The sequence below is a fragment of the Eschrichtius robustus genome, chromosome 14 (genome assembly GCF_028021215.1).
Source record: "Eschrichtius robustus isolate mEscRob2 chromosome 14, mEscRob2.pri, whole genome shotgun sequence".
Lineage (NCBI taxonomy): Eukaryota > Metazoa > Chordata > Mammalia > Artiodactyla > Eschrichtiidae > Eschrichtius > Eschrichtius robustus.
In genome coordinates this window covers 90,774,856-90,794,332 of record NC_090837.1, presented here as the reverse complement: position 1 = coordinate 90,794,332, position 19,477 = coordinate 90,774,856, and the positions used below count along the sequence as shown (strand labels likewise).

The following is a 19,477-nucleotide window of genomic DNA, read 5'->3' as shown; positions in this document are numbered from 1 at the left end:
GACAAATCAGGAAAGCCTTTAAAGGGTGCTGGAGGTGGGTGACAGAGAACAAAGGATTAAGGGACGAGTGATGAGTGCAGAGGGGACACAGTGATTGGAGAAGGCATTGATGGTTCACATAATAGAAGTTGGAGAATGAAAAAGTAGAAGGTTCAGAAAAAATTAGAGTTGTGTAATGTAGAGAATTTTTAAAAAATCGTCCCCTGTGCCTATTTTTCTGGAGGCCATGTCAGCGAGTATAATAAATGTGTTTCTAGGAGCTACACGTTACAGGAGAGTGTTGTGAGTCACCCTGAGCTGTAGATTTAGTTAAATATTCATTTCTTAATCTCTGGGTCATGAACTTCATCTCCCCCCTCAAAACACAGTGAGGTACGTTTTGTTGTAAAGGATAATGGAAGCTTTGTAAGCTGTTCTGTGAAAGAAGCATTGTGATTAATATGGAAGAGAATCTGGGGCTTCTGTAGGACACTTTGGAGAGGTAAGGGCAGCAACGGAGGTCACACCTGCATGGGCCAGTTCTGAGACGGGACATGTCCAGTCAGGCATGAGGCTGGAGGACGGGTCCATTGGGGCGTGGGGGGCAGTGACCCCAAAAAACCCTCTCCACTAGTGCGTGAAAACACAGTAGCAAAGGGAAGAAAAATGCTGACCACTGTCCTATGTCCTCTGTTGAAAAGAAGTTAAAATATACTTGTTAACATTTCCCACAGCACTTTAAAGCATACCTTTTTGAAAGACAAAAGGGCATTTTTTTAATAAGTTGCTCTTTGTCACCTGCACTGTCCCTTTCTCCCCAGGGCTCAGCCTGCAGTTTCTGCGGCTCTGATTTCAAGAGGAAGTAAAGACGATATGACAGGAGATAAACCACATTCAAGTAATATAATAACTGGACTCTTGCTCTAAACCACAGAATTGGGCAAATGATCTGGTAAAAAGAGAGAGCTGGTTTTCATGCAGCACTCCTCAGCATGAAGGGCAGAGATGCTCCAGAAAACAAAAAAATGCTACATTTTTTCCATCAGTTTCAAAAGAGTGACTAAACTCCTAATGCAAGAACTTATATGACTCTAAATGTGACTTTGATGAGAAGTCATGCTTTGGCATTCTCTGAAGGACCATGGTATAAAGCTATAGCTATAGTGATTTTTAAAACAATTTTTGGTTTAATTGACAATATTAGTTATGTAAATTATCCAAATTTATATGCAATCATTAAAGTTTTGCTTTGCCTATTACTAACGTTTTCACTCTAAAACCAATATATAATTTCTTCAACTCCAACAGGAACTGGGATAAATTAGAGAGAGGTTTTTATTTTATGAGATGAATATTATGAATAAATGTAGATTGCAGAGCTATTCTCTGTAAGTTTACTTCTCACTTTCCCTTTATAGATCTGACAAAAAAATCCCAAAACTAAATATTCAGGAAACTTTTTGTATCCTTTAAAGATCTCTAACTCCTTTATTATGTCCTTTGAGTAAATAAAAAGTCTGCCTTTATTAAATAATCTCCTTTTATTAAATAAAAATGTCAGCACGTTGACATTTTTTTTAAATTAGCGAGAAAATAACTATTTTGTCTGTGTTTTAGTTATAATAAAAGACTTTAAACCTTAAAGGTCAACTTCAGATTTGTTTCTTTTTAAACTCAAACCTGGTGTTTAACATTTAAACCACGGCTTATAATTATTTTTCTTGAAGCAATGCTTTTCTCCATTACTTCTGTAGAGAGGATTTTTCTGTCAGGTAGAGAAATGTCAAAAATGAGAAAAGTACTTGCAATAACTTCATTCAAAGACAAAATACCTGAGGACAATTTAGATTTCACGCAGCTATACTCAATAAGAAAAAATGCTATCAAATCTGTGAAACATCAAGTTCCATGAAATCTCATGGAGACCCTGAAAAATTGATCTTTTAAAAATATTTAGAAATAGCAAGGAGAAACCAAAAGATTATTATTGCCTATATTCTTTAGGAAATCTTATTGTGCTATATTTTTTTCAAGGTTGCATTTTTGGGGGGTTTAATTATGTTTACATGGTCATAATTTTACTGTGTAATAAAGCATATACTTTCCATAATCCATTTAAAGCACTATTTTCTCTGAGTATATTAATATAAATTATTTATTTAAAGTGCATAAATATTTATAGTTTGTAAAATCATATTTGCTTAATTTTATTTAAAATATTAGCATAATGTTATTTATAAGAGTTATAGTCTCCTGCTAATTAAGAAGTTTAAATATAATTACTATGAAAAAAAAAGGACTGGATTAGGTTATGCACACTCTTTAAAAATAAAATAACATAAAAATGCTTTTACAAATTTACGATGTTTATCAAGAATTTTTTTTGGAAGGTAAAATGTATCAGAATTTCATATTATCTCCCAAATCTGCATATAGATAATCTTCTGTATTTGTGAACTACTGATATCAGTCATGCATGTCTTATGCATATTTATTAGGATATATTGTTATTGGTGTTTAAAGGTACTAACAATTGATGCCTCCCCTCCATTAGAGAAACATTTTATGGCAAGTCGTATCAACCATATTTATAATCAGCAAATATGACCAATCTGAATTTCTATTTCCCAGTCTTATGACTTCCTCTCAACTCCTACTCTTATGTATGCTACAGACACACAAAGATGCACAAACACATATACACCCTCTACTTTTGTTTGTAGTTGCGTGTATGTGTGCATATGTGTATTTATAAATAGAGTTCCATGTGATCCTTAAAACTGAGAGAAAAGGTTAATTATTCTCGGTAAACCATTACAGAGAGTAAAAAAAAAATAATCTGTTACATGCAACCTTCAAGATAAAAATAAATAATGACATGAAAACAACAATTCCACAAAATGAAAGAAAAATACATTTGATAAATTTTAAAAACTGAAAATATACTACTGATAAAACTTATAAGAAGGTCACAAGAAAGCCCTAGCGTAATAATATTCATGATAAATGTTGAAGAAGACTGTTTCCTTATTAAGCGGTGAATATTGTTAAGATTTAGGTTGAATAATAATGACCATAAGCTAAAGAAGCTTTGCCTCCCTATTTGGCCTTTTCTGACACCACCTTGGCAGGAGTTTTCCCACAACTTGTTACTGTCTGGGGAAGGTAGAGGTCTGGTGGTCCCTTGGCCTTTGCTCAAGTGGACAGGGTCACAGTCTTGTCTTTGGAGGATTGCTTAACTACAGTGCTTATTTTTTAAAAGTTTACCATCTTGCTAGGCTGCCTATTTCCTGGTTCTATGGTGAGAAAGAGAAGGCCTTTGGGGAGATTTTTGAGTCTGACACTTCTGATATTTCAAAATTGCTGCCTTCTTTAGCTCCTTGTTCAAATTATACAAGACTAAAAGAAAATCCAGTGAAATCACTGCCCCACCATTCTGGAGTCCCAATGTCCATAGACAGTTTGCTTTTTCTCCACTTTTCAGAGTCTAATGTTTGTCTTGTATATCATGTCCAGGGTTTTTAATTGTACTTAGAAAGAGAAAAAGCAAAAATTATATCTACTCCTTCTTCACAAAAGCTGAGGTCTTGATAGATAATTTTTTTATTTTATTTTTTTTTAAATTTATGGCTGTGTTGGGTCTTCGTTTCTGTGCGAGGGCTTTCTCTAGTTGCGGCAAGCGGGGGCCACTCTTCATCGCGGTGTGCGGGCCTCTCACTATCGCGGCCTCTCTTGTTGCGGAGCGCAGGCTCAGTAGTTGTGGCTCACGGGCCTAGTTGCTCCGCGGCATGTGGGATCCTCCCAGACCAGGGCTCGAACCCGTGTCCCCTGCATTGGCAGGCAGACTCTCAACCACTGCGCCACCAGGGAAGCCCTTGATAGATAATTTTAAAAGACTTGTAAAGCAACTGGACCACCAATTTGGACCAAAAAGGAACAAGATTTATCAAATTTCAAAAAGACCTCCAAGCCCCCAAATTTCTGGAGGCTGAAAGCAAGCAGAAAATGCCAGTCATCTGCAAGTATGTGCCTGCTTATTTTCTCTGTTGAAATTAGTTTATCTTTTTTTTCACTTCTGCTTTTATTTTTACTATTATATCCTGCTCCTACTTCCTGAACTTAGGAGCAGGGTCTAATCAGGAATGTTTCTTGTCCCTAGAGATGGGGGTCTTGTCACCTTTTACCTTGTGGAATTTCAGCACTCCTATGGAGCTATAGACTGTTATGTGCTTCTTGTTCCTCCCGTTTAGGAATGGAAGAGTCTATTACAGTCATCTTGTTGCTTTATTACCATTGCATGGTGGGTGTGATGGGGTCAGATAGCTTGTTTAATAGTTCATATTCCTTAGATCAACAGCAGCCATATCTGAGGAGATATGGTCAAATTTAATACAGCTTGTGAAATTCTAGACATTGAGCTTTATGCCAGAATTTGATGAGAACTTTGGGATCATGGATAAAAGCGAGTATATTTTGCATGAGCCTAGAATGTAAATATCTGCAACCAGAGACAGTGGTAGCTTGTAAAAATGGGATATATTCTTTCTCTCTCTCTGCAACCTTATCCTGACAGTGCAGATTCTCTCATCAACTGTTTTCCCTCTCCATGAATTTGGGTTGGCCACATGACTTTATTTGGCCAAATAGGATGCTGGAAAACATGAAGCAAGAGAGAACTGAAGAGCCATTCTTGCGTATCAGGGCTCGCCCTTTCTTACTGCACTTGAAACCTTTTGGCTGCCATGTGAAGGGGCTGAAGTTAGTCATCTGGAAAATGAGAGGCCGTGTGAAGAAGAACCAAGGTCACAGACCAGAATCAGTAAGCTCGGCGCCTATCACTGACACACGCGTGGGACCAACCAAGTTCACCAGAGCCTGCCGCAGACCAGATGGACCACCTGGTTAAACTGAAGATTTTTTTTTTAACTGTAAGTTTTGGTGTCATTCGCTAGGCACTAAAAGAGACAACATCGTCAACACTGAAGAAGATATTTGCAATACACGTATCCACCAAATTGTCCCAGACTCCACTATATATAAAGGACCTTCTTTAAAAAAAATTAAAAATATTGTCCCCCCCAAAAAAATGTTCATAGATTTGAACAAGCATTTCACAAAAAATACCCAAATGTCTAATAACTATATTAAAAAGTCCTCACCTTCATTGGCGATCAGGGAAATGCAAGTTAAAAATACATTCCCATTCCCCACCTGGCCCGTGTCCTCAAGTCCATTCTCTATGTCTGCGTCTTTATTCCTGTCCTCCCAGTAGGTTCATCAGTACCATTTTTTTTCGATTCCACATATATGCGTTAGCATACAGCATTTGTTTTTCTCTTTCTGACTTACTTCACTCTATATGACAGACTCTAGGTCCATCCACCTCACTACAAATAACTCAATTTCATGTCTTTTTATGGCTGAGTAATATTCCATGGTATATATGTGCCACATCTTCTTTATCCATTCATCTGTCGATGGACATTTAGGAAAAAATAAAATAAAATAAATAAGAAAACCACAATGCAATATATATGTATCAGATATACTGAAATAAAAAATATTTTTTTATATCAGAAAATACCAAGTATGAGGGAGGATGTTGTTGAGCAACCACACTCACAAATTGCTGGTGGGAGTATAAATTGATATTTTAAAAAACTGCTTGTCAGCATCAACTCAAGTTAAAAATACACTTACACAGTTACCAAGCAATGTTATTTCTAGATACAAATCTGAAAGAAATATGTCCATATGCTTACAAAAAATATACTAAACTGTTCATAGCAGCATGATTTGTAACGGTCCCAAACTAGACACTATACACATGTCCATCAACAGAAGAATGGATAAGCTGTCATGCAATGACACAAAATAACATTGAACAGCAATGAGGTAAATAATCTAAAATGCTTCACAACATGAATGAATGTTACAAAATATAATTTTGAACAAGGTAAATCAAAAAAGGTATATACAGTGTATTGTATCCAAATATGGGACAAAAATAGGAAAATCTAACTTAAGCTGTTAGAAATCTAAATGGTGATTTTTTGGGGGGAAAGGAAGACTACAAGGAAGCATGAAAGAAGCCTTTGTGGTACCAACAATATTCTATTTCTTAACCTGGGGGCTGGTTACACGGGTGAGATCAATTTGGGAAAATACATAGATGTACACTTATTGAAAGGATATATATTCTTTTATTAAATGTTAATAAAATGCAAAAATTAATATTCATGGTTGGATTACATTTGAATATTAATCAATGTCTTCCTAAACAAAAACAATGAAACAACAAAAAGTATCTGAAAATGTTTTAAATCTAATTGATTCTTTTCCATCTTGCATTGCACTTGTAGGCTATTTTTGCCTAGTATCTTAGTTCCACTTTATTTAATATCCCTCCAAATTAGACATTATAGTTAATTCCCTGGCATTTTACAATCAATACATTTTAGATTTATTTAGATGTTTCACAATTTTGTTGCTACCATTTCGCTTTCATTTCACTGTGTTGCTTTTGATTTCTCTCATTATGAATATATAATTCAGTAGTTCTTCCCATAGTAGTATATCAGCAGTTGTTCCTATCTGAAAATGTCTTTTTTTAAACTGTCAGGGTAATTCCCTGGTGGTCCAGTGGTTAGGACTCAGTGCTTCCACTGCTGGAGGGCCGGGTTCAATCCCTGGTCAGGGAACCAAGATTCCTCAAGCTGTGTGGTTCAGACAAAAACAAACAAACAAAAAACAAACTCAGATATTTCAGAAGTTTATTTCCGTAGAGAATTCAAAGTTCACAGTTGTTTTTTCACATCACATTAAAGATATTTTTCTACTTGTATCTACTTTTGTCCCTGTTAAAATGTCAGATTTTTATTTATTCCTATATAACCTGTATTTTTAAGGTTGTTTTTATAACCTATTCTTTGTCCTTGGTGTTCTGAAATTTCCCTATTCTATGTATTAAAAAAATTTTTTTTCATGCTCAAGATTGTGTATTTCCTAAATCTGAAAATTCATATCAATTTTGGAAAATTTTCAGTGCTACCTTTTTAAATATTACCTTTCCCATTCTCTCTCTTTTTTCCTCTCTGGAATTTTCAGTGGAGATATATTGGAATTTCTCACTTGTCTACTAATCTTTCAATTTGTCTTTCATAATGTCATCTTTTAATCTTCCTTCAGTGCATCAGGGTGAATTCCAATATATTTGCTTTAAGTTAACGTTTTCTCTCCTCAAATTCATGTAATCTGCAGCTTCATACATAATTTAGTTTTTTCTTTTTGTTCTTTTTATTTCCAGATTGTTTTATTTTCAAAAAAGACTTCTTATACTGTGTATATTTATTATGTTTTTATTCCTTTAATAATTTTAAACTTATTTTTATATGAAAACAATAATTCTCTGGGGATTTAATTCTACTCTTTGTGTTTTCTTCTGTCTCTTGCTTGTTTCGTGATTTTGGACTGTGAATTCTTGTGGGTTAAGACTTCCTCCGTGGAACACCAAAAAGTCTAGTGAGACCTTTATGATCCCTTCCTTCATTTTATGGACCATCACAGTACTGTAGCCACATTTTATGTCAATATGTAAGATAAAGGATTCCAAGACCACAAACTTGAATGCCAAATTTGCATATGATGTAGGCTCATGATTACAAATCTTCAAGGGACATGTTTTTTTTCCCTCTTGGAGGATGCCTTAGTTTGCTAGGGCTACCAAACAAAGTACCTCAAGCTGAGTGGCTTAAACAGGAGAAGTGTATTGTCTCATGGTTCTGGAGGGTGAAAGTCTAAATTCAAGGTTGGTAGAGTTGACTCCTGAGGGCTTTGAGGAAGGGATCTGTTCTAGGCCTCTTTCTTTGGCTTGTAGATGCCATCTTCATATTCCCATGATATTCTCGCTGTATATGTATCTGGGTCCAAATTTCCTCTTCTTGTAAAACACTAGTCATATCAGGGGCTGCCCTAATGATCTAATGTTAACTTTGTTGCCTCTGAAAAACCATGTCTCCAAAGAAAGTCACACTGGAGATATTGGAGATTAGGACCTGAATATTTGAGTTCTGGGGAGAAAATTAGATCCATAACAACCACATATTGTTTATCCTTTTTTTTTTTTTTTTTTTTTTTTAGTTTGCCATTTTACTAATGATGTAGTTATTTAAGCATCTGGCTTTAATAAATAGGTCATATTTTCATATCAGCCTACTGCTACCTTCAAGCCACATATCTCATATGTGCATTAAACCCTCAGCTTCTACATGACCAAGATCATAAATCACAATGATATATGCGGCAAAGGTTTTAACGCCTTAGGTTTTGTTCCTTCTTTATTTTTGGATCCTTGGAATTTCTCTTATTTTTATGAGCTCAGCTGTAAATAAAAAACTGTGTTTGTGATGTTGTATCGCTTATACTTTAGTAAAAGGGGAGGAGGGGAGCAAGTTTCAAGGAGGCTTTTAAGTATCTCATCAGCTATAACCCTACAACCAGAAAGCTCCTAGAGATTTCAGCTATCATTTAGAACATACAAAGAGTCACTTACTTAGAGGATAAAACTCATGCTCATTTATGGGGTTTTGATTTCTCTAACAAAAATGAAATGGAAAAAAAGAAATTGAAATGCTTTTTCGATTTTAAATTTTAGTAGATCACACTGGGCCTAAGTAATAAAAAAGTTAATTTTACTGTTTTAAGGTTATAATAGCTATAAATCTAACATGGAGAATTTATTGTAATTATTTAATGAAATATATAATAAATCTAGCAGAAACCAATTGCAATATAAAAAATCAGAATAGAAAAAATACAAATATGTGTTTTTAAAAATATTTAATATGTTAAAATGCTTGTTTTCCTTCTTTATTCACGTGATGTGTAGCTAGCTAAAAATATACCTCTGTCTCTCACATCCTCATGGACTGCCACATGTCCCGTCATGCGTTTCCTTTGACATTTATCAGAATGCTCTGCTCTCCTAGGTGGTCTTTTCACATTTTCTCCTTTTATATGAGTTGTGTTTGTCCTCCCTAAAGTCACTCTCACTGAGCCCCAGCAATCTCTTTTTGCTCTAAATTCCCAGGTTCTCATTATATTTTTTCTCAATTATTTCTCCATAGATTAATTTTTATCTCTAAAACCAGATCATAAAGCACACGATGTATGAGCTATTTATTCACTCAGGACAATTAAGTTCTTCTTATATATTAAGTACTCAAGGTTTTAAACCAAACTGGATTATTTTGAATTACGCATATGCTTTCAGAGTGATAGTACCATTGAATGGTTTGATGACTCTGCAGGTAAAAGGAGCTATGGACGTTTAAGCCTGAACTATCAGTCATATCATCTCAAACAATCACTTAGAACATTGTAGTCACTGAATTATACTGTATTCTAATAAAGATGATTTTTAAAAATATCTCCATAACTGGAAACAAAGCTCCTCCAGATAGATTGTTTTGTATAGTTAAATTTATATAGCCAAGTTTGTGCACATAATTGATGGTTAGTAATGCTAATAATGATTTTACAGACACAGAAAAGGTCTTGTATTTATGAATAAGTAAACAACTTCTTATCTAGGGACATCATACAGGTTACCAACACTTTAGTATTATGAAAGCATACAGAGTAATGATTTACAGCATGTGTTAATATGTGTAGACTCAAAACAGTGCCTGGCACATTGGGTATGCTCTACATGTGTTTGCCATGATTTATTTTCTATTTTTGCAATACCCAACTATATTTATCCCAACCATTCTTGTAAGTCAAATTAAAAATTCCTACAGTCAACAAACTACTGAAAAATTCACTGGACCCACAACAGAATTCTGGAGAAACTCTACATTGGATCCAGTTTGCCAAGTAAATTTTGAGTCAAATTTGGATTTAGGTCTGAGTTCAGAGGAAAAATTGACAAAAATTATTCAATGTTGGCAGTATTAATTGGCATCAGTGTCTTTCCAACTTGCAGCTTTTCTGAAGTAGTGATCATCAATATGCCACCTATTTTCTCATACTCACAAATAATGCTGATGTGCAATATTTCTTGTCATTAGGTATTGGAAGCTTCAACTAATATATAACTGGATAACTTGATTAAAGTGACCAGTACTGTAAATTGTGAATATTATGTAATTAGGATTATTGGAAACAAGAGATAAAAGATAATCTTGAAGTTATTATCATGAAGACCTGAAAAAAAAGTAAGGTGGAATATTCTGGAAATGTGTGATGCTAGGTGTGTGTTTGTGTGTGTGTGTGTCTTCACCTATGTCCCAATGAAAGAAAAATAAGTAAATAAAAATGCATCTGAACAGTTGACATCCAAAGAAGAGAAAAATCATTGATCAGTCAAAATAAGCACAAGGGAGATTAATCAATAGAAATTTAACAAAACAAACAGATTCAAGATCAGCACAAAATTATTTTCTAACCTAAATGAAACATGATTTCCTATATAAATAATTTAGTCAATAAATGAAGTATACATTCAAAGATGAGACTGGAATCAGTGGCTTGGAAGAAAAAAATGGAAGAAATATGTCAGAAGAACACCATCAGGGAAAAGAAAAGGGATTTGAAGGATTTATCCAGAAGACTTAAAATGCAAATAACGGGAATTCCAGAAGGAGAAAAGGGAACAGATGGAAGACTGTTAATAATTAAATAAATTAAATAAATCATAGAAGAGTGTTTCCCTTGCTGAAGAAATACCTGAATCTGCAGATTTGGAGAAGATTAATGAGAAATGTCATACTCCTGGGCTTACTATTGCAAAATTTCAGAATTCTAAGGCAAATAGAACAATTTGTGAAATAACAAAATAAAAAAATTAAAGGGAAAATACTCACACTAGTTTTATGTATTACATTGAGATATCAAAGACAGATTAATAACTTCCATAGTCTACTATGAATAAAGTATTACAATCACACAGTACTACATATAGACTAGTTTATCATGTTTTTGTGGAGGAGAAGAATAAACACATTCATGGTGAAAAATACCTTGTTTATTGAATTCAAATGAATATAAGAAGATTGGTTTGGAATGGGTAATGTAAGTAATGACTTCTTAAAGCCAAGAGAGCGTATGATGCCCACACTGAGATGCTAGGTAATCTGACAATATCACTAATGAGAGCAACTAAAATGCTGGAAAAAAAAATAGTATGACAATATTAAAATGGTACATGACCTGTAAAGTAAGGAAATTCAGGGAGAAGCTAGCCTTTGGATCTACTTTTCAAATAGAAGAAAAGGAAACAAAGAAGATGAGGAGTGAAGGAGATATTTTACACCCGGGACATAAAGGAGGAACTGGATGTCAGGACCACCTTGACCTTCTCAATATTCTCCAACAACCCCAGCTTTTATTAGGAGTCCAAATGTTAAACCTTAGGGTTAAGAGATTACTTGAAACAGACCAGCCAGGACAGAAGCAAGTCAGTGTAATATATGAAGAGTGAAGAGCAAATGGTTAGAATTTTCAAAAGTTATGAAAAGAAACCAGAGATTTAAAACAGAATGTACAAACTAAGGAGAGAAAAAAAGAAAAACAAAACCCCAATTAAATATATGTCAGGAAAATTGCTTAAAAGAAACAAAGTAACCAAAAGAAAATCATAAATGCAGGCAGAGGGTGAAGAGAGATTAACTTTAATAAAGCAACAATATGTTTGAGCATCTATCACAGGGGAAACAATGGATGTCAAGAAATAATGGAATGATACCTTTAAATTGCAGGAAAAAAATGACTATGGGCTTAGAATTCTGTAGCCAGAAAAAAATATTCTTCAACAATGGAGATGAATGTCACGAAGACAAGGGCAACTACCCAAGCAGCACATGCATGACACCTGCTAGAGCACGCTCTTCAGGAAATATTACAGAAAAGAACTGATGGCAGGTTCCTCTTTGCCTTATCACCCTGGGAAAGACACATCTAACAGAGCAGACGTCAGAGTCTTGGAAGATCACCCAACCCTTGGGCTTGGGGCTTTGTGTCGTGGGGTAAAAAAGTGTTGCCTGCTCCCTTGTCAGGATTCAACAGGAGTGTGGTATAGCAGAGGCTTGATTGCAGCTCTATCCTGGCAGCTTGGTTTTTATATGTGGAACTAACCTCAAGGCCCTTCCTGACTATTGTCAGTGGCTTGGGTTTGCAAGCCTCGTGAGGCACCTATGTGACATAACAGTATCAGGAGTCACAGCAGCATTCATGGTGGATATAGCATCCCTGACATCTCGGTGAGGCTTGGGTCTAAAACTGAGTTTAACTTCCTCCCGACTGGGCCTTAGCCAGTTTGCATGGAGCTTTGCAGAAGTTAATTCCTCTTCTGAGACTCCAGCCTACCTGAGATCCATGTTGGGCAAACACAAACAAACAAACAAAACCACATACCTATGAGTAAAATAAACACACTTTCAGAAGAAAATACCTGAAAGAATGTGTCACCACCAGAACTGCAATAAAGGGAAAATGAGGGTATTATTGATCAAGAAGGGAAAATATTCTAGATGGAAGCTCAGAAGTGCAGAGAGAAAGACATAGAAATAGAAGGGTAAAAAAGAGCAAGGGCCAGAGTGGTGAGATTAGAGGAGAGTAGACTCAGAATTATGGATTGTGTTCCTGTGTGTCTGTCCTCTGAATTTTCAAGTTTTATTTTTTAATATATAACTACATATTTTTTGATCTGAATGACTTTTAAAAGGACCGCTTATTCGTTTATTTCAATATTAAGGCAATTATCAGAATTTTTCAGAACCAGGTAATTTGGTCTATCTTGTACACAGCCCTTTTCAGACAAGAGATTGAAAAAATGGTTTAACAGAGGTGGGTCCATTTTTGCTCGTTTGCTTTTTCTTGTTGCTTTGTTTGGTTTTGTGTTTTCCCTGGTGAAATATTTTTACAACTATTCAGAAACAGGTTGTCTGCTTGCAATAAAAGTAAGTTAATTAAATATAAAGATTCTACATGTTTGCCAAAAGAGAGGGACCAGAGATATTCATTCTATAGAAGAATGCGGCAAAGAGTTAATATCAACAGGGCTTCCTCCCAGAGGCAGTTGGGCAATGATTATGATATATAGCAACACAGCACCTGTCACCAAGAGAAACACTAAATACAGCAGGAAAAGTACCCTTCCCTGGGGCAGTCCTCTGAAATGATGGGGTTTTCTCTGAGAAGATAAATATTTCCTCTCACACTGTAGAGTTAATCAATGGGTTGGAAACTACTACAATACATTTGAATTACAGACAGCACCTAGCTTTTACCACAAATGGCAGCAGCACAAGGCAGTGAACTAAAGGTTACAGTATACATTGGGAGTGGGAGAAGGTGACACAGAGAGAGAGAGAGAGAGAGGTCATGACAACCCTAACTTTTGGTGGTTAAGAGTGTAGCAAATACAGGTTGGGTTTAAGATGACGGAGTAGAAGGACGTACTCTCACTCCCTCTTGTGAGAGCACCGGATCACAACTAACTGCTGAACAATCTTCGACAGGAAGACACTGGAACTCACCAGAAAAGATACCCCACATCCAAAGACAAAGGAGAAGCCACAATGAGACGGTAGGAGAGGCGCAATCACAGTAAAATCAAATCCCATAACTACTGGGTGGGTGACTCACAGACTGGAGAACACTTATACCACAGAAGTCCACCCACAGGAGTGAACGTTCTGAGCCACATGCCAGGCTTCCCAACCTGGGGGTCTGGCAACAGGAGGAGGAATTCCTAGAGAATCAGACTTTGAAGGCTAGGGGGATTTGATTGCAGGACTTCAACAGGACTGTGGGAAACAGACATTCCACTCTTGGAGGGCACAGACAAAGTAGTGTGTGCATCGGGACCCAGGGGAAGGAGCAGTGACCCCCATAGGAGACGGAACTAGACCTACCTGCTAGTATTGGAGGGTCTCCTGCAGAGGCAGGGGGGTGACTGTGGCTCACCGTAGGGACAAGGACACTGGCAGCAGAAGTTCTGAGAAGTACTCCTCCATTAGCCCCACCAAAGATCCGGGTAAGCTCCAGTGCTGGGTCACCTCAGGCCAAACAACCAACAGGGAGGGAACCCAGCCCCACGCATCAGCAGACAAGGGGATTAAACTTTTACTAAGCTCTGCCCACCCGAGCAACACCCAGCTCTACCCACCACCAGTCCCTCCCATCAGGAAGCTTGCACAAGCCTCTTAGATAGCCTCATCCATCAGAGAGCAGACAGCAGAAGCAAGAAGAACTACAGTTCTGTAGCCTGTGGAACGAAAACCACATTCACAGAAAGACTGACAAAATGAAAAGGCAGAGGACTTTGTACCAGAGGAAGGAACAAGATAAAACCCCAGAAAAACAACTAAATGAAGTGGAGATAGGCAAAAAGAATTCAGAATAATGATAGTGAAGATTATCCAGGACCTCGGAAAAAGAATGGAGGCAAAGATCAAGAAGATGCAAGAAATGTTTAACAAAGACTTAGAAGAATTAAAGAACAAACACCAACACAGATAAACAATACAATAACTGAAATGAAAACTACACTAGAAGGAATCAATAGCAGAATAACTGAGGCAGAAGAATATAACACTATAAAACGCTTAGAGGGAAACATAGGAAGAACACTCTTTGACATAAATCACAGCAAGATTTTTTTTGACCCACCTCCTAGAGAAATGGAAATAAAAACAAAAGTAAACAAATGGGACCTAATGAAACTTAAAAGCTTTTGCAAAGCAAAGGAAACTACAAACAAGACGAAAAGATAACTTTCAGAATGGCAGAAAATACTTGCAAATGAATCAACGTACAAAAGATTAATCTCCAAAATATATAAACAGCTCATGCAGCTCAATATTTAAAAAACAAACAACCCAATCAAAAAATGCACAGAAGGGCTTCCCTGGTGGCACAGTGGTTGGGGGTCCACCTGCCAAGGCAGGGGACACGAGTTTGGGCCCTGGTCGGGGAGGATCCTACATGCTGCGGAGCAGCTAAGCCCCTGCGCCACAACTACTGAAGCCTGCGCGCCTGGAGCCCATGCTCCACAGCGGGAGAGGCCACCGCAGTGAGAAGCCCTTGCACTGCAGCGAGGAGTGGCCCCCGCTCACCGCGACTAGAGAGGGCCTGTGTGCAGCGGGGAGGACCCAACGCAGCCAAAAATAAATAATAAATAAATAAATTTATTTAAAAAAAAAAAAGGGCAGAAGACCTAAATAGACATTTTTCCAAAGAAGGCATACAGATGGCCAAGAAGCACATGAAAAGCTGCCTAACATCACGAATTATTAGAGAAATGCAAATCAAACCTACAATGCGGTATCACCTCACACCAGTTAGAATGGGCATCATCAGAAAATCTACAAACAACAAATGCTGGAGAGGGTGTGGAGAAAAGGGAACCCTCTTGCACTGTTGCTGGGAATGTAAATTGATACAGCCACTATGGAGAATAGTATGGAGGTTCCTTAAAAAACTAAAAATAGAATTACCATATGACCCAGCAATCCCACTGCTGGGCATATACCCAGAGAAAACCATAATTCAAAAAGACACATGCACTCCCGTGTTCATTGCAGCACTATTTACAATAGCCAGGTCATGGAAGCAACCTAAATGCCCATGGACAGACGAATGGATAAAGAAGATGTTGTACATATATGCAATGGAATATTACTCAGCCATAAAAGGGAATGAAATTGGGTCATTTGTAGAGACGTGGATGGACCTAGAGACTGTCATACAGCGTGAAGTAAGTCAGAAAGAGAAAAACAAATGTCGTATATTAACGCAAATATGTGGAACCTAGAAAAATGGTACAGATGAACCAGTTTTCAGGGCAGAAATAGAGACACAGATGTAGAGAACAAACGTATGGACACCAAGGGGGGAAAGCGGCGGGGGGGGGGGGGGGTGGGTGTGCTGAATTGGGCGATTGGGATTGACATGTATACACTGATGTGTATAACATTGATGACTAATAAGAACCTGTTGTATAAAAAATAAATTAAAATATTAAAAAAAAAAACAAGAAGAAAGAAAAGGAGTGTAGCAAACAGTAAGAGAGGGCAACTCATCTTAATAGAGCATTTTTAAACAGTTACTAAAATCACATCATTTGCCAGGAAAATAATGTGTTTGAATATGTAAAGATGTGAAAGAGTATATTTGGTTCAAAGAGTGCCTAAGAAAGGGAAATTATCTAATATTAAATTGTAAACGTCTATAGACTTCTATGGTATCACAGTTTAAAAAACAATGTCAGCCTGTGTTAAGTAACTAGCGCATGAGTGTTTATAGCACCATTATTTAAAATAGCCACACAGTGGGGGAAAGACAATGGCCATCAACTGAAGAATGGATAAATGCAACATGTTACAGCCATACACTGAAGTATTACTCAGCAATAAAAAGAAGTACTGACACATGCTACAACACGGATAATTCTTTTTTTTTTTTTTTTTAATTTTTTAAATTTATTTATTTTTGGCTGCATTGGGTCTTTGTTTCTGTGCGCGGGCTTCTCATTGTGGTGGCCTCTCCCGTTGTGGAGCGCAGGCTCTAGGGGCGTAGGCTTCAGTAGTTGTGGCATGTGTGCTCAGTAGTTGTGGCGCACGGGCCCAGTTGCTCTGCGGCATGTGGGATCCTCCCGGACCAGGGCTCAAACCCGTGTCCCCTGCATTGGCAGATGGACTCCCAACCACTGTGCCACCAGGGAAGTCCCAACACGGATAATTCTTGAAGTCATTTTGCAAAATGAAAGAAACCAGTCACAAAAGACCGCATAATGTATTATTCCTTTTATATTAAATGTCCAGTATAGGCAAATCTGTAGAAATAGCAGATAAATTAGTGGTTGCCAGGGGCTAAGGGCAGAGGGGAATGAGGATTGTAAATGGCCATGAAGATTTAAAAATATGGGGGGAGGGGTTTGATGAAAATATTCTCAAATATTTGAAATAGTGGTAAAAAATGGCACAATTCTATGAATATATAAAAACAATTGAATTACATGCTTTACATTGGTGAATTTTATGGTGTGTGAATTGTATCCCAACAAGGCTGTTATAAAAAGTAATGTAGGAGGGATTTAAAAGACACTTGCCATACATGTGAAATAGAAGATTCAAGAAAAGTATCCAGTTACTTATATGACTTGACAATTATATCAAGTTCAAAGGTGAAAAACTTTGTGAAAAATAAAGGCCCGGACTTCTATTCCTAGCAATGGCAAAGTGACTAATTTGGCTGAACCCTCAAATGAATACAATTTTAAAAATCTGACAGTGAGTGTTCTGAAATATCAGGTACTTAAAATCATTGAAGAATTGACAAAATACTAAGAAACCATTAAGCTAAGAAAGAAAACAAAAATATAATGGAGAATGAGAATCAAAAGGGCTAAGTGAGGGACCAGGATTCTGAAATTGCTTTGCTCTGAGGGAAATAAGTTAATTCAAACACACCTGGGTTTCATTTTTTGCTTTTCTGCAAAAAGAAGGGAAAATAGTTGAAAAGGAAAAAGTCCAACAATATCTAGTGTTGGTCAGGATACAGAGCAACAAGAATATCTCTGCTGGAGTGAAAATTAGTAAAGCCACAGGAAAAAATAATTATAAAGAACTATAGCTATATACACCAATACTGATGAACCGAGCAAACATAATGATGAGAAAAAGAAAAATGAAAACTGCAGACATACCTATTGTTTAGTGTTATATGTGTAGTTGGTGAAGCAAATTAAAAAAGGAAAATCAAGCAAACCTCTATGTAAGCAGTTTAGGATAGGGTTGCCTCTCTCTAAGGAAAATTCAGAGAGCTTCACTTGACATGAACATTCTGTTGCGCGAGAAACAGATTGTTCCCGAACAGGGGGATTTCAAAACCAAAAGTGGTTAAGAAGCTTGGCTCTCAGCAGTTACTGCTCAGTTTACAGACATGAATGAGGGAGTACATAGTTTTGTGTTTGGTTATTAGAAATTTATGTTCCTTTTAGGGTGGCAGCACTCAGCTTACTTGTCTGTATCTGATTGGCTAGGAAGCTGGAAGGTCACGCTGACATGAAGAAAGCTTAAGTTTTGGTTAAGGTCAGAGTCAGCATTTCAGGGAAACCAAAAGAGTTTATGTTTCAGTTACCTGGCTGTGAGTGTATAGTCTAGAGGTCTATTCAAAGCATGGCCTTTACTCTGGATTCTGTTTAACACCCCAATAATAAAAGGAGAATCTAGCCACAATCAAATCTCTTACCTGCATGGTGGATTACTGGTATTCACTTTAATAATATTTAATTAATGAAAATATGTCTAAAATTATGTACACATTACTTGTATTTAGGCACTTCTTTCTATATATTAAAATTTACATTAATAAAAACCTTTCAATCAATTGATCCATATTAGGATCTATTGATATTATCTGTATCTATGCCGAGTTCCTTGACTCTTGCGACTGCTCTCCTTCTACACAGGGTGGTCTTCAGCTCTGGGTTATTGTTTCAAGCTGATCCACATGGAGTCATGTGTCGTAAGATGTTAACATCCTGTTAACATCAGATACCTGTCCAATAGGGGAGGTGCATTGACTCCCATCAGTAAAATGAGAGATGCAACCTTGGGTTTCACCTTTGCCCTATTCAGGTTTGTCAGCTCTTGCTTGGATTCCGTGAACCATCTTAGCATCATTCTAATAAGTTTCTTTTTTTTTTTTCACATACAAAAACTTCGAATGTAAAAACAATCTACCCAACTTTCCCCCCACAAAATCATAAAGTATCCGTATGCAGTTAATTGTTTAGACTTAAATTGTTTAATGATTTCTATGTCCGGCTATAGTATGTGATTGCATTAACTTCAGATACTCCTCTTTTAGTATACAAGTAACCATTTAAAAAATTCTAATCATGCATTGACACAAGAAAATTTCCAGAAGTGATGTAGGCACTATTTGTCATTTCACCCTTATTTGGGCAATTGAGTGTGTTATTTATTTTGGCAAAATTATCCTGGATGTCAATAAACTTCTGATAGTAAAACTTAATGAGCCTATGTTTGTTAAACCCAAATGACCTGGATTTCTGTCCTTTATCTGCACGATGTCCATTTTACAAGGGAAATTTAACACATTGATTATATTGCTCTAGGATACTTAGGTTTGCTATTTGCGCTTCCATAAATTATCAGGAAATTTACCTAGTATGATTTGAGAATTTGTTCAAGCTAAACTTTATTAACCACTCTTATTCTGAATAGAAAATATTGATTTTATAATACAGAAGTCACTGTGAGATCATGCTGAATTGCATAGGGCTAGAGTCTGTCAGTCACTGACTGAAAAGATTCAAGGGTAGATAACGTCCTGAATCATAGTATTTAGTTGAATCACTTAGTTTAGTTTTCAAAGTGTTACATTATTCAAGAGAAGAATAGATTATGCTACAGGAAATTATGAGTGACATGTTAGATTAAATAGTAATTACATAAATATTCCATCA

General features: G+C 36.6%; 1 long non-coding RNA gene across 2 annotated transcripts in view; it reads right to left on the bottom strand.

Annotated features, from left to right (window-relative positions):
• The window catches only part of LOC137776767 (uncharacterized), a 98,765-nt gene extending 84,761 nt beyond the window's left edge, over positions 1-14,004 (bottom strand). For both annotated transcript variants that reach the window (XR_011076315.1, XR_011076314.1), the window contains exon 1: positions 13,896-14,004. This is a non-coding gene — a long non-coding RNA (uncharacterized lncRNA). The remainder of the gene's footprint in view (positions 1-13,895) is intronic.
• Positions 14,005-19,477: the final 5,473 nt, after the last annotated feature.